The following is an 11,822-nucleotide window of genomic DNA, read 5'->3' on the forward strand; positions in this document are numbered from 1 at the left end:
CATCATAAAATGTCAAGAGATGCAGAGAAGTTATCATTATGCATAGGGAGTGAGGAGAAGGAGCTGCTACCAAACCAAACGGTGCCAAGAAACCGGGAAGATAAAGGAGAAATGAAACAAACTCAAGGGTCCAGGCCATGAGCAAAAGAGCCACAGGAGCGGAAGGGTAATTTGGTCATATACTCTGAGGAAATGAGAAAATGGAAGAAACCCAGATGAACTTGTTAAGGAATTGCTCATTTAAGAATAAGAATCAGAATGGAGTACAGATAAATAATAATACAGCAGTCCCCTCTTATCCACAGGGCATACATTCCAAGACCCCCAGTGGATGCCTGAAACTGCAGACAGTACCAAACTCTATATATACTGTGTTTTTTCCTATATGTACGTATCTATGACAAAGTTTAATTTATAAATTAGGCACAGGAAGAGATTAACAACAATAACTAATAATAGAACAATTATAACAATATACTGTAGTAAAAGTTACTATAGGTCTTAGTAACCTCAGCCTACCATTTTTTTTCTTTCCTTATTAAGCTGACAACTTTCACCTTTTTACTTAAAGGAAGCACTTTAGGGCTTCTCTTTGGAATATCTGAACTGCCAGCATCACTACTCTTGAGCTTTGGGGCCATTATTAAATAAAATAAGGGTTATTTGAATACAAGCACTGCGAGATCTCAACAGTCAATCTGATAACCCGAGATGGCTACTAAGTGACTATCAGGCAGGTGGCATGTACGGCGTGGATCCACTGGACAAACGAATGATTCATGTCCCAGGTGGGATGGAGCAGGATGGCGCAAGATTTCATCATGCTGCTCAGAACGGCACACAATTTAAAACTTATAAATTGTTTATTTCTGGAATTTTCCACTTAATATTTTCAGACTGTGGTTGACCAGTTAATTGAAACCATGGAAAGCAAAACTACAGGTAAGTGAGGACTATTGTATGTTGCAGAATTTCGATGGTTTCAGCCTTTTCAAAGCACCTTAATCTGTTAATAAACAAAAACTCAACCCAGTAAATTTAAAGATCTAATTGGCTTTATTCAACGATTCATGAATCGGGCAGCATCTCATCTAGTAAATAAAGGCGCTTGAAGGAGTTGCACAAAATGGAAGCTATTTATAGGCAGAAATTGGAGGGGACAAGAAAGTTATTAGTAAGAGAAAACAAAGGACGATTTTGGGCAAAGTCACCTTTCTTTGGGGGAAGAGCAGCAGATATCTTATCAGGCAGACGACCTCACTGGTGTTGGTCAGGAATTTTCTGATTTCTAGGTTTACGATCATATTCCTGGGAGAGGCTGAAACTGCAGTTGTCTTGATTTGCTGTCCTGAGGGCAAGCGACTCCACCGTGGGCCTGTTTCTTTTTAACACATACCGTCTCATTTCATCCTCTGCACACTCCAGTAAGACCTCCGGGACAAACAGAATCATTTTTACTGCAGAACCCTAGTTTTTGTTATTGCTGCTTTGTTTTGTTTAAGGAAAGATCCCTCAGACTATTAGCTTGAGTCTTTCAAAAAAGACTGCTGAGACTTTAAAAACAATTATGCAAGACAAAATGTCACTTTGGGAAAACACAATGCCTTAATTAAATACCAGGAGTAGGAGGGAGTCGTCTGAATGGGGTGAAGGGGACAGTGGAGCCAGCCTGCCTGGAGTCAAATCCCAGCTCTGTCTCTGGCCAGCTGGGTGACATCCGGTGGGGTAAGTTACTAACCTACTGTGTCTACTTTTCCTCATCTGTAACGGGGATGACAACGGTACCTACCTCACAGGTCTGTCATGAGGATTCAATGAGTTATACTACACGTGAAGTGCTTGGCACATAGTAAGCACCCTATAAACGTTTTCCATTTTCCTAATTATTCTTGAGCCCTATCCTCAGAAAGTGTCCACATCCACTCTCTTCCTCAGGAGGCTCCACCCCATTCACACCTGCCCATGGCCCCTCTCCTCTCAACACTGTCTGGATTCTGGGAAAGGACTGAGCAGTTTGGGGTGGATGATCATTGGGTAATCTCAGGCTATTTCAAGGACTATTGCTCCAGAGTTTCTGAATAGAGCATCAATTTCCAAACAAACACGTAATGCAAACATTTGCCAACATCCAAACACTGGATTCACCAAACAAAGACTTTGAAAATTGACACATTTGTTTCAATCAAAGCAAAGAAATGATAGGCTTGGGTTATTAGGATGCACAAGCATTTTGTTTACATTTCCCAGAATTGCTTTCAACAAAAAAGCAGCCAGCAGGTGGAACCGCTTCCACTGAAACAGACTGCTGAGAAGAAACAGGCATTTCTCAAATATTTTCTTGGTCAGACCTCTGGGGTTTAAAACAAAGAAGTCAAGCAGATGATCTGATTGGTTTGAGCCCCCTGTTATGTACAAACTATTCTTTCTGAAGTTATTCTCTTGAAGATCCCATCAGCGTATCCAGGTTTCTATTCTCAGCTTTCTTCTGTTTAAGAATTTCTGTATTCTGTGGTATCCAGAAATATTTGGTTTTGATGTTTACAGCACCCATTTCCCTTGGTTTTATCTGTGAAATCTCGGGCATTGGGTTGTTTGTTTTTTATTCCCTCCATAGCTGCAAAGATATTTTATTCCATTTCTTGAGGGAAGCGTTTTAACTGCCAATTGGCTAGGTATTCAACATGATAAGGTAGCTAAACCGTGAGAGCGTCCTCCTTTCATTAAAATGTAGATCCAACTTCTTTTCCCTTAGTGCCACATGCCGTTATTAAACTGAAATAACGGAAATAGCAAAAGCCAGATGTCATTTCAGTCTCAGGTTTGACGCGGGGCACAATTTCCTCTCCTCAAGTTTAATCTGCTGTTATTTACTAGCCCCATCCTTTGGAAGAATGCACAATTTAAATGTAAATGCAATTTACGTAGGGGAGCAGACAGCAGATTTGCAGTTTCAATTGCCAATAACCGTTTGCAAAGGGGGAAATCAACTAAGCAAAGATCAGCAGCTGCCAGGCTGAAGTCTGCATCACTCACCATTCTACTTTCCTCCTGAATCCACCTGCCTCTGAGCCTCAGCTAGGCAGGCACAAGGAAACAGAGAACGAAGGCATTTCCCTGGGTACTTCAAGCTGCATTTACTATTGACTGGGGGAGAAAGGAGGAAGTTTGGGTTTCAATGACCTAATTCACTTGGTATCATTGTTGAAATCATTAACTGACCAACTTCTCTCAACAAATATTTATTGATCATCTCCTAGGGGACAGACAATATACCTGGGCTAAATTAGGGAGAGGTAGAAGAGAATACCAGGATGCAAAAGCTACAGTCCTTTTAAGGAGCTCAGTGTCTCCTTAAACAGAAAACAAATAATTACAAGAAAACAAGATAAGCTGTTAACAGAGCACTACGGGAGCCCAGAATTGGGAGCTCCTAAAGGTTGAAAGTTTCATTTAGGCTGAGACTTCCAGAATGGGCAATAGTTTGCCCTATGACAAGGAGTCTGGGGACAGCCACTCTAGGGGTGTGGTGAGAGAGAAGGGAAATGAGCCAGGTGGATAGATGGGAGCCAATTTGTGAAGGATCTTGTGGGCCATGCTACAGAGTTAACCTTCACCTCTAGGCACATTTGGAAGTTTGTAAATGGGACACTGCATGATCTGACACTGGGTGGAGGATAACGTGTTTATGCACTTGATACAATTTAGGTTAGACCCTGAGTAGAGAGTGAGTTGCCGCTTGGGGGAGTTATTACAATAGTCCAGAAAAGAATTGATTCAGACTTGGAGCAGGCCAGCTTGGCGGAGGGCTGGAGAGGGAGACACGTGATTCATGAATGATTCAGGAGCTGGAACAGCCAGGACAGGATGTCTGACTGGATGGTTCCTCTTTCCTTCACTTGCATAGGCACCACCTCAGTCTAAATCTTTAGTCTCAGCCATGAGCCTGCTTATGTAAGGAACCATATGGAGTTTGGTCTACACAGCACTGACACTTAAAAAATTATTCTATGCTCTAGTCCACCCTTGATTATCTACACGACTCGAAGGCAGCGGTGCAGATAATCCATAACTCTCTCTATTTGGCTTTGGAATTAATTACACCTTTTAGAGCAAATTTGCCTTCCTAATTAATCTTCCTCAGGCTAATATTAAACTTAACTAATATTCTCTGAGCCCACAACAGCTGGGCAGGGGAAGGGGGAGCAGGTGAGGGGAGGGCTGGGTCGCTGCTCAGACTCAGGCTGAGCAGCAGGAGGAAGCGACCCCACATTAAAATTCAGCACAGATCATCCGCGGAGGCGGAGGCCGTGAGCTGGGCCCAGCTCCTTGAGAGGTGGCTGTTTAATGAGAGACTCAGGTCTGCTGGGAGCACAGCCACTGGGCACCTACCAGGCACCGGGCACCCTGCTGAGACCGGATAAAGAGGGGTCTCTGCTCGCAAGGAGAACACGGATCATCTGGTCAAAGGCAGTGTCGGCTCTGGCAGAAGCATCCTCTCCTCAAGAGAACAAGGCATGAACAAGGTTAATGGAGAAAAAACAAAAAAAAAATTTGTGTGAAACAAAGGGGGAAAAGTTGCTGAATTGTCATTTTATAAACAACAGCAAATCTGCTTTTAATAAAATGAGTGCAGATAATTTCTCCTTTTAGTAATCCAAATTAGCAAATTCTTCTTAGGCAAAGTAAGACGTGATCTTCCCCAGAGATTTTGGAGCTACGACACCCCAACCCCTAGATTTCCTCAGAGCGGCCCTCGTCGGGTGGTGGGCACAGAACAACTCGGCCCCCGCCTGCGTTACACGTTGTGCTCCTAGGAATCTGCCTGTAAGGGAAGAATCCCACTGCTACACAAAGTTAGGAAGCTACCCATTGACCCTGTTCTCTGTGCTGCTTCTTAAAGCGAACATGCGTCTAGCCTCCATCCTGTTATGAAGACAAACGCAAACTTCGATGGTGACAAATTAGGATCTCGAGGGCTCCCTTCCTGGTATTCTGTAGGTCCTGCACACAGAGATCTATCGTGCATACATCACGTGCAAGAAATTTTGGAGCATTTGTGGATGATAGACATCTGAGACGTGGTTTTTGTCTTCAAAGGGATTGTGTTCTAGATGGAGAAACAAAGCAAAAACACATAAGAGAAAGGGTAAGAAGTCAAAATTCATGATCAAATACCAGGGCAGTGGTACACAAGGGCCGCAGAGGGTCCAGAGCAGAGAAAAAAGTCATCACCGGTTGAGGGTGGACAGCATTCAGGAAAGCTTCCTGGAGGAGGTGGAACTCCAAGTGAGACCCAAAGAACAGGTAAGGTCTGGAGAGGCAGGAGGCGGGGCGACGGGCATTCTGGGCGAGGACATCATCAACAAAGGCTCAGAGCAGGAATGGGGACAAGACCAGGCTGGCTTCAGCACAGGACTTGCTGTAGAGAAGGGGATGGATACGGGTGAACCAGAGGGCCCTAGGATTTCCTGTTAAGTGCAGATCCCCAGGCCCTTCGGCCTCCCAGAGCCCCTCATGATGCCCTCTGATGCCAATGCTGGGGTGCCCCTGGAGCTCTCTGATAAAGGGTGCTCAGTGATGACAGCAGTTTCCTCAGGAAGACCAATCTGGCGAGCAGAGCAAGAGATGCATTGCAAGGAAGAGACGCAGCAAGGAGGGAGATGCAGGGAGTCCTCGGCCCTCGTCTCCCCGTGAAAGGATAATGAACAGCAGCTGGGGGAACACGGGGGCGCTTGGGACTCCAGAGTCTCACCTGGGAGCTCAGGACCCACCAGGGGACCTTGAGAGGTAGAAGCAGAGTCGTTAGGATCACAGACTCGCGGCCAGGCTGCCTCGGTTTGTGTCCTGGACCTGCCACTCACTGCGAGCCCTGTTACCCTGCGCCTTGGCTTTCACATCTGTAAAACAAAAAATAGTAACAGTACACTCTTCGCAGAATTACTGAGGACTGAGTTAACACTTCTCAAGCACCTAAAACACTATTTTCAGTAAGTGTCCAAGGTTAGTGCTCAAAAGCGTGAGCTGTAAGTAAAGCCCATTACTATGCTGTGGCGCCAGCGTTCTCCCCAGGGTTCTCAGCAGGGAGGGGACACAGGTGTGACAGGGGCATCTCCAACCTCATGTAGTATAATAGCCTACCTTTCTCTGGAAACTGAGAGAAACTGAAAGTAGCTTGTCCTCATATAAGGACAGTCGGGATCTGCTTTTCCTCTAAGGAACGTGTGAAGAGAGAGAATGCCCTGGAGGGAACGGGCTGACGTCACAGTAAGAGGACAGTGCTGTTCAGCATAAGGAACAACGCAGTAAGGAGGGACCAAATTCAATAAGAGACTTGATAAACCAAGATGGAGAGAGCATGGCGGGACATCCATTCCTGTCCTTAAAACCCAAGAGAGGTGAGTTCCCATGGCTTAAAGGAGACTCTCTACCAGCAAGGGTTTGAAGACAGCCACATAAGATAATCCAGGTGGAAGGCAAGGAGAAAGAACAAGTAGGATGACAAAACGGAGCCAAGAAAGAGACTAAGAGAGACAGAAACCCTAATGGCCTATACACACATTCACCATACTCCAGGAGGATCTCCAATTTGACCAAACTTTCCAGCAACCACACACAAAAAACTTCTAATTCCATACCTGTAAAATTAAAACAAAACCACTGTTCCGGAGAACTCTGATCCTGGTACTAAGAAGTGTGGACGTTTCATGGCGCTGCTCTGAGTGTGCAAAGCAGTGGAGTGCCTGGCGAGGGCTGAGGGTGAGAGAGCGGCAAGCGCCGGTCAGCGAAGGGCCTCAGAACATGAGAAGGAGCTCTCAGGCTTTATCCTAGGACAGTGGGAGCCACTGAAGGTTTTATGGTATTTTTCGTTTCCTTAGTTTTTATACTCAATTTATTTTAAATAGTTCCAAGTAGAAGTAAATTGCAAACAAGTAAAGTGAAAGGATAATGAAATACACGCATACCTTTCACTTCAACAGTTGTCAACATTTTGCCTGTCACCAAGCAGGGGAGTGACATGATGACATTTGTATTTGAGAAAGATGCCTCTAGGTGCATTGGAGAGAATGACAGGAGTGGTGCACAACTGGGTACAAGGGTATAATTAGGTTGCAGCAAACCATTCATTCATTCATTCACTCAACAAATATTTCCTGAATCCTACCATGTGCCCTGCATTGTTCTTGGTGTTGTGATAAATAAAGCAGATGGAGTTCCTGTGCTCGTAGACCTCATGTCATTGGAGGGAAAGCAGACAAACAAATGCAGTGAACAAGAACATTTCAGAGTATAGTATCGAGACACACTGATGTGACAGAGGACTTGGGAGGCAGGGTCTAATTTAGAGTGGGTGGTCAGGGAGAGTCATGCTTGTGTTGCTGGAACAGCAAGAAAGTCAGGGTGGCTGGAGCAGCACGAGGGAGAGCATGGTAGGAGGTGAGACTGGACAGGAAAGGTGAGAAGAGATGACAGCTTGGACTAAGGTGGTGGCAGTGGAGATGGAGAGAAGCAGATCTGAGTGAGACGTAGGAGGGAGAGCCGAGAGGATTTGGTGATGGATCAAATGTGGGCTGGAGAGTGGCGGGTGTCAAGGATGACTCTCTGGCTTGAATTGAAGGATGATTTCTGGCTCGAATATCTAGGTGGACAAATGTGCCCTTCACTGAGACAGAGAAGAGGGGTAATAGGAAAAGCCCAGATCCCCAGGTGGCTCCTTCAGAGCCTTTTAACGTGAGGGCCTGGCAAAGTAAAGCCACTTTCAACACCAGCCCCAGTCAAGAAACCAACTGTCCATGCAGCTTCTGCATCAGACAGTTGCCCTGGGCAATTCCAAGTGACCCTCACCACCACTCCTAACCCTCCTAAGCTGGCACCAACCCACCTCCACCTCCAGTCACATAGAGAGCATGGAAGGACACTTCTGAGTCCAGCTTAACTCGCTTGGGCAGTGGAGGAGATAAAGGAGATGCCACAAGTACTTAACACAGCCTTGGGGGGAGGGTGGGAACACTGAGCTGACCCAGAGGAATACGGTACCCACAGTGATGTTTTTATCATGACAGCAGGAGGCCTCTGAAGCCATGCCAGTGTCTCACGCCATTCTGGGGCTGGCTCATCTCAATGCCCACTATTCTCATGTGGATGTGAGGGCTGAGATTTGACGAGAGCAGGATTTTGCTAGGAGGCAATACGGAGCCCTGGCTAGAGGAAAGTCTGGAATTAGAATGGTTATATCCTCATCTTGTGACTTTTGCATGGTGCACAGATTTATCAGAAAGGACATAAAAGGTCGCCTGTGAAGATAGCTGTGCTGGGGAGGAGGAAGACGCCCTAAAATGCAATCAGGACAGAAGAACAGGGTGGCTAGAGAAGCTTTTCGTTTCTGGAAATGACTCCTCCACTCTCCTTTGCCCGGTTTTTATCTATTTTCTGTCCTCGCTGCACCTTGTCCTGGAAGGGCATTTTTTCCCCCCACCGTCTACTTGGGGGCGGGGAAGGGACGGGCATGCAGGGTCATTGTCTGGGAATGAATCCTGGACAGCAGGAGGCCGCTGCTCTCGCTCCTCAGCCAGTCATCTGTCACCCAGCGACGGCAGCCGGCAGCCAGGCTGCAGACTGCCTAATGAAGACAGAGAGGTGGCTCCGGCCGTGCACAGGTGCCGCTTCCCCATTAACAGAGGTGACATTCCGAAACACTCCTCATTACAGAGCAGACATTGGACAGGTCTGGGACACATATTGATGGCAGCGGGGCCAGCCAGCCTCTGTCTCCAATCCCACCGCCCCTGAGTGAACCAGCAAGAGAGCCAAAAAGAAGAGCCATGAGTGTCAAACCCGCAGTCCCCTCACTTTGCAGAGAAAAATGAATTCTTGTCACTCGGCATTTAGAGCTTAGTCATTCTCTCCACTGCTTGCAGACCCAAGGGTCCCTAGCTTCAGACCCACCCAAACGTTGACCAGCTCCTGAACAGTCCCCAGCTCCTTCCTTCCTGGGAAGGGCCGATGGTGTGGATGGTTGTGAGAGGCTGGGGCGGGGGTCCTCACAGTCAGACCTGGATCTGGAACGTATGAAGTTTCGCTTCAGAAATGGAATGGGTCCAAGGTGTAGCCAGGAGGGGTGGAGGTAAGGTACGGAGAAGAACCTCTGGGCTGAGGGGGATCAGGGGCAGGGGCAGACGGACAGCTAGAAGTCGTGGAATCTCTTTTCCAGTGGACAGTAAGGACGGGACAGATCTCCATCTTGGCCGGGACGGGATGCGCGTTTCCCTTGAGAGAGGAGAGGCCTCCCCGTCACCTCTGGAGAGCCAGGAGTAGGAGATCAGGGCGGCGCCAAGGGTTTCCGCAGCTCGCGAAGCCACGCGCAAAGCGGCTGCCCCCTGGGGCACCGGCCTGCGCGCGCACCGCTCCGAGCCCGCCGGCTCCGCCGCACCCGCACCCCGCGAGCCCCTCTGCGCACGCGCACTCGGCCCGCCGCGCCCGCCCCGGATCCACAGCGGGGCGCCCCCGCCCCCGCTCGCTCGATTTTTAAACCCGCGGCAGACGGAAGTCGACTTAAAAATAACTATTTTGACAGTTCAGATGTAAATATGTGAGCGACGCGTGGGGCTGTTTTTCCTGCACACTTCCCCTCACCCCTGGCTCCCTACCCCAGCCCCAACCCTGCTGGGGCTGAGACGACGGGAGAGCGCCGCCTGCAGGATGCTCCCCAAAACGTAGCAGAGGGAAATGACTCGTCCTAGAGCGCTCAGATCGCTGGAGGGGGGGACAATCGGAAGGTAGAGGCGCCCCAGCTCACTTTCACCGCGCCACACTGCACTTGGGGGCAGGCCTATCCACCCGCTATTCTTGTGTTACCTGAGAAAGAAGAAGTTGTCTAGGACAGGTGAGCGAATTTAACACTTCCTGACATCCCCATGTCTATCTTCAGTTCCCTTAGGACTGTGTTTACTCAGTCTTCGTCCTGTACCCAACACTGCGCTAGAAGCAGCGCACTATGGGAGATGTGCAGAATCTCTTGCCGTTTGTAATTCTTTCAACTAAAGCTGTCAGTTAACTCCTTCGAACCCCTGCTTTGTGCCGGGCACCGAGCTAAGCAGGCGTCTCAGCATATGCTGTCTTATTTGAGCCTGGAAAAGACCTGCGGAATGGGCATCATTATCTGCATTTACGTATGGAACCCGGGGTCTAGGGAGACCTAGTCCGTTCTCCAGGCTGCCGCAGCGGAGAGAATTGAGATCAGAACCCAGGGCTCATGCTCCTCCCTCATGGCCAACTGAGAGGACCGCGGGGGGAGGCAGAGATACACCCACTCTACAGGAAGGGAAACCGAGGTCCAAAGATACACAAGGCGGCCTGTCTGGCCATCAACAAGCATGTTAGCTGGGGCAGAGGCAGGACAAAAACACAGCAGCTTTAAGACTGCCAGTCCATGCCTCTGTCCCCAACCTTCTGGACTCAGGCAGTGATGGGTCACGATGGGACATCAAATGATGTCTTTGAGATTTCCTGTGTCTTTGGAAGGAGGGTAGGGGAAAAGGTAGCTGGAGAGAGAAAGGAAGAGGAAGGGAAAAGGAGGGAGGAGGTCTGGAGAGTGAAGGAGCTTAAGCATGGTAGACTGCAGAGCCTGCGGGACAGAGCGGGAAGCTGTCAGAGCTCCCAGCTGCCCGCTTCTTTGTTGCCTTTCCCCACCAGGTGGTGCCCCCCACGCCCGCCAGATGTCCACTGATGCTCTCACGCTTTTCCTTCCATGCTAATGAAACCCGCCGGGGAGGGAATCTGCTGTAGTCATTGATGCTGTGGGGCGAGTGCCTGGTCACTGCCCAGTGCTCCCCTCTCTCCTGGATTACAGCCCCCCAGGGGATCGAAGCCTAAAGTAAAAGAGACGAGGCTCGAATGAAATTTCAGGCATCAAACTCCTGGAGAGGAGAGGAATTTGGAGCAAGAGCCCACCTGTGACAGAAGAGGCTACATAAAGCGCCTGCTTGCAAGGTCACTGCTGGCTCTGTCTGCGTGTTCCTGGGCAGATGTCTGTAGATGATGCAAAGAGAAGCGAGGGGTCCCGGGGTCTGTGCTTGGAACACTTTCCTTTCCATCCTTTGAGGCTGGACTCAAATTCCTCCTCCTCTGTTAAACATTCCCTGACCGTGCCCCTCTCCAGTTATGCTCTCTCAGGCCCCTGGAGCCTCAAAGCACTTTGCTTGTACTCTCCCTAAGGCATCTTGCATCCTTCGAGCCTTGGCACGTTGCCTTTCATTAGCTTGTGAGTTCTTCGGAGGGCAGGGCAGTGTCTGATTTCCCCGCGCTTCTCCCGCAGCTCCTCCCCAGGGCTTTGCAGTCAGGGCTCACTGTTGATTGAATGGATTGAGTAGACGGCAGCACACAGCACACATTTCCCCACACGAGGGTAAGGCCTGGGATGCTGACAGCACAAGGGCTAGGGGCAGGCATCCCAGCGGACGCCAGAGCACTCAACAAGCACTTCTGGAGTGCTTCTGTGCTAGGCATCATGGTGGCTTACCCAGCAGAAGGGGCGGCTGCGTGTGACCCGTTAGCCTTGTCCTGCCCCAAACCACTCCCTGCCTTACAGGAGGCTGGCTTTGGGATTAGACCTGGTGGCTCCAGCTCTCTGGCCCGTCTCAGGGCCCCTCACTTCAGTGATAATTTGGAATCTCTGTCCCTCCAATCAAAGTGGGGTTGTGATATAACAATTCTTTTTAAAACTAGTTTTATTGAGGGGCTGGCCCGGTGGCACAGTGGTTAAATTCGCACATTCTGCTTTAGTGGCCAGGGATTTGCTGGTTCAGATCCTGGGTGCGGACTTAGAC

The 11,822-nt window shown here is 48.9% G+C and overlaps 1 protein-coding gene across 1 annotated transcript in view; it reads right to left on the reverse strand.

The window, feature by feature from the left end:
• LEMD1 (LEM domain containing 1) overlaps positions 1 to 11,822 on the reverse strand; it is a 59,957-nt gene that overhangs the window by 26,210 nt on the left and 21,925 nt on the right. The window lies entirely within an intron of this gene.

This window comes from Equus caballus, chromosome 5, assembly GCF_041296265.1.
Source record: "Equus caballus isolate H_3958 breed thoroughbred chromosome 5, TB-T2T, whole genome shotgun sequence".
Classification (NCBI taxonomy): domain Eukaryota; kingdom Metazoa; phylum Chordata; class Mammalia; order Perissodactyla; family Equidae; genus Equus; species Equus caballus.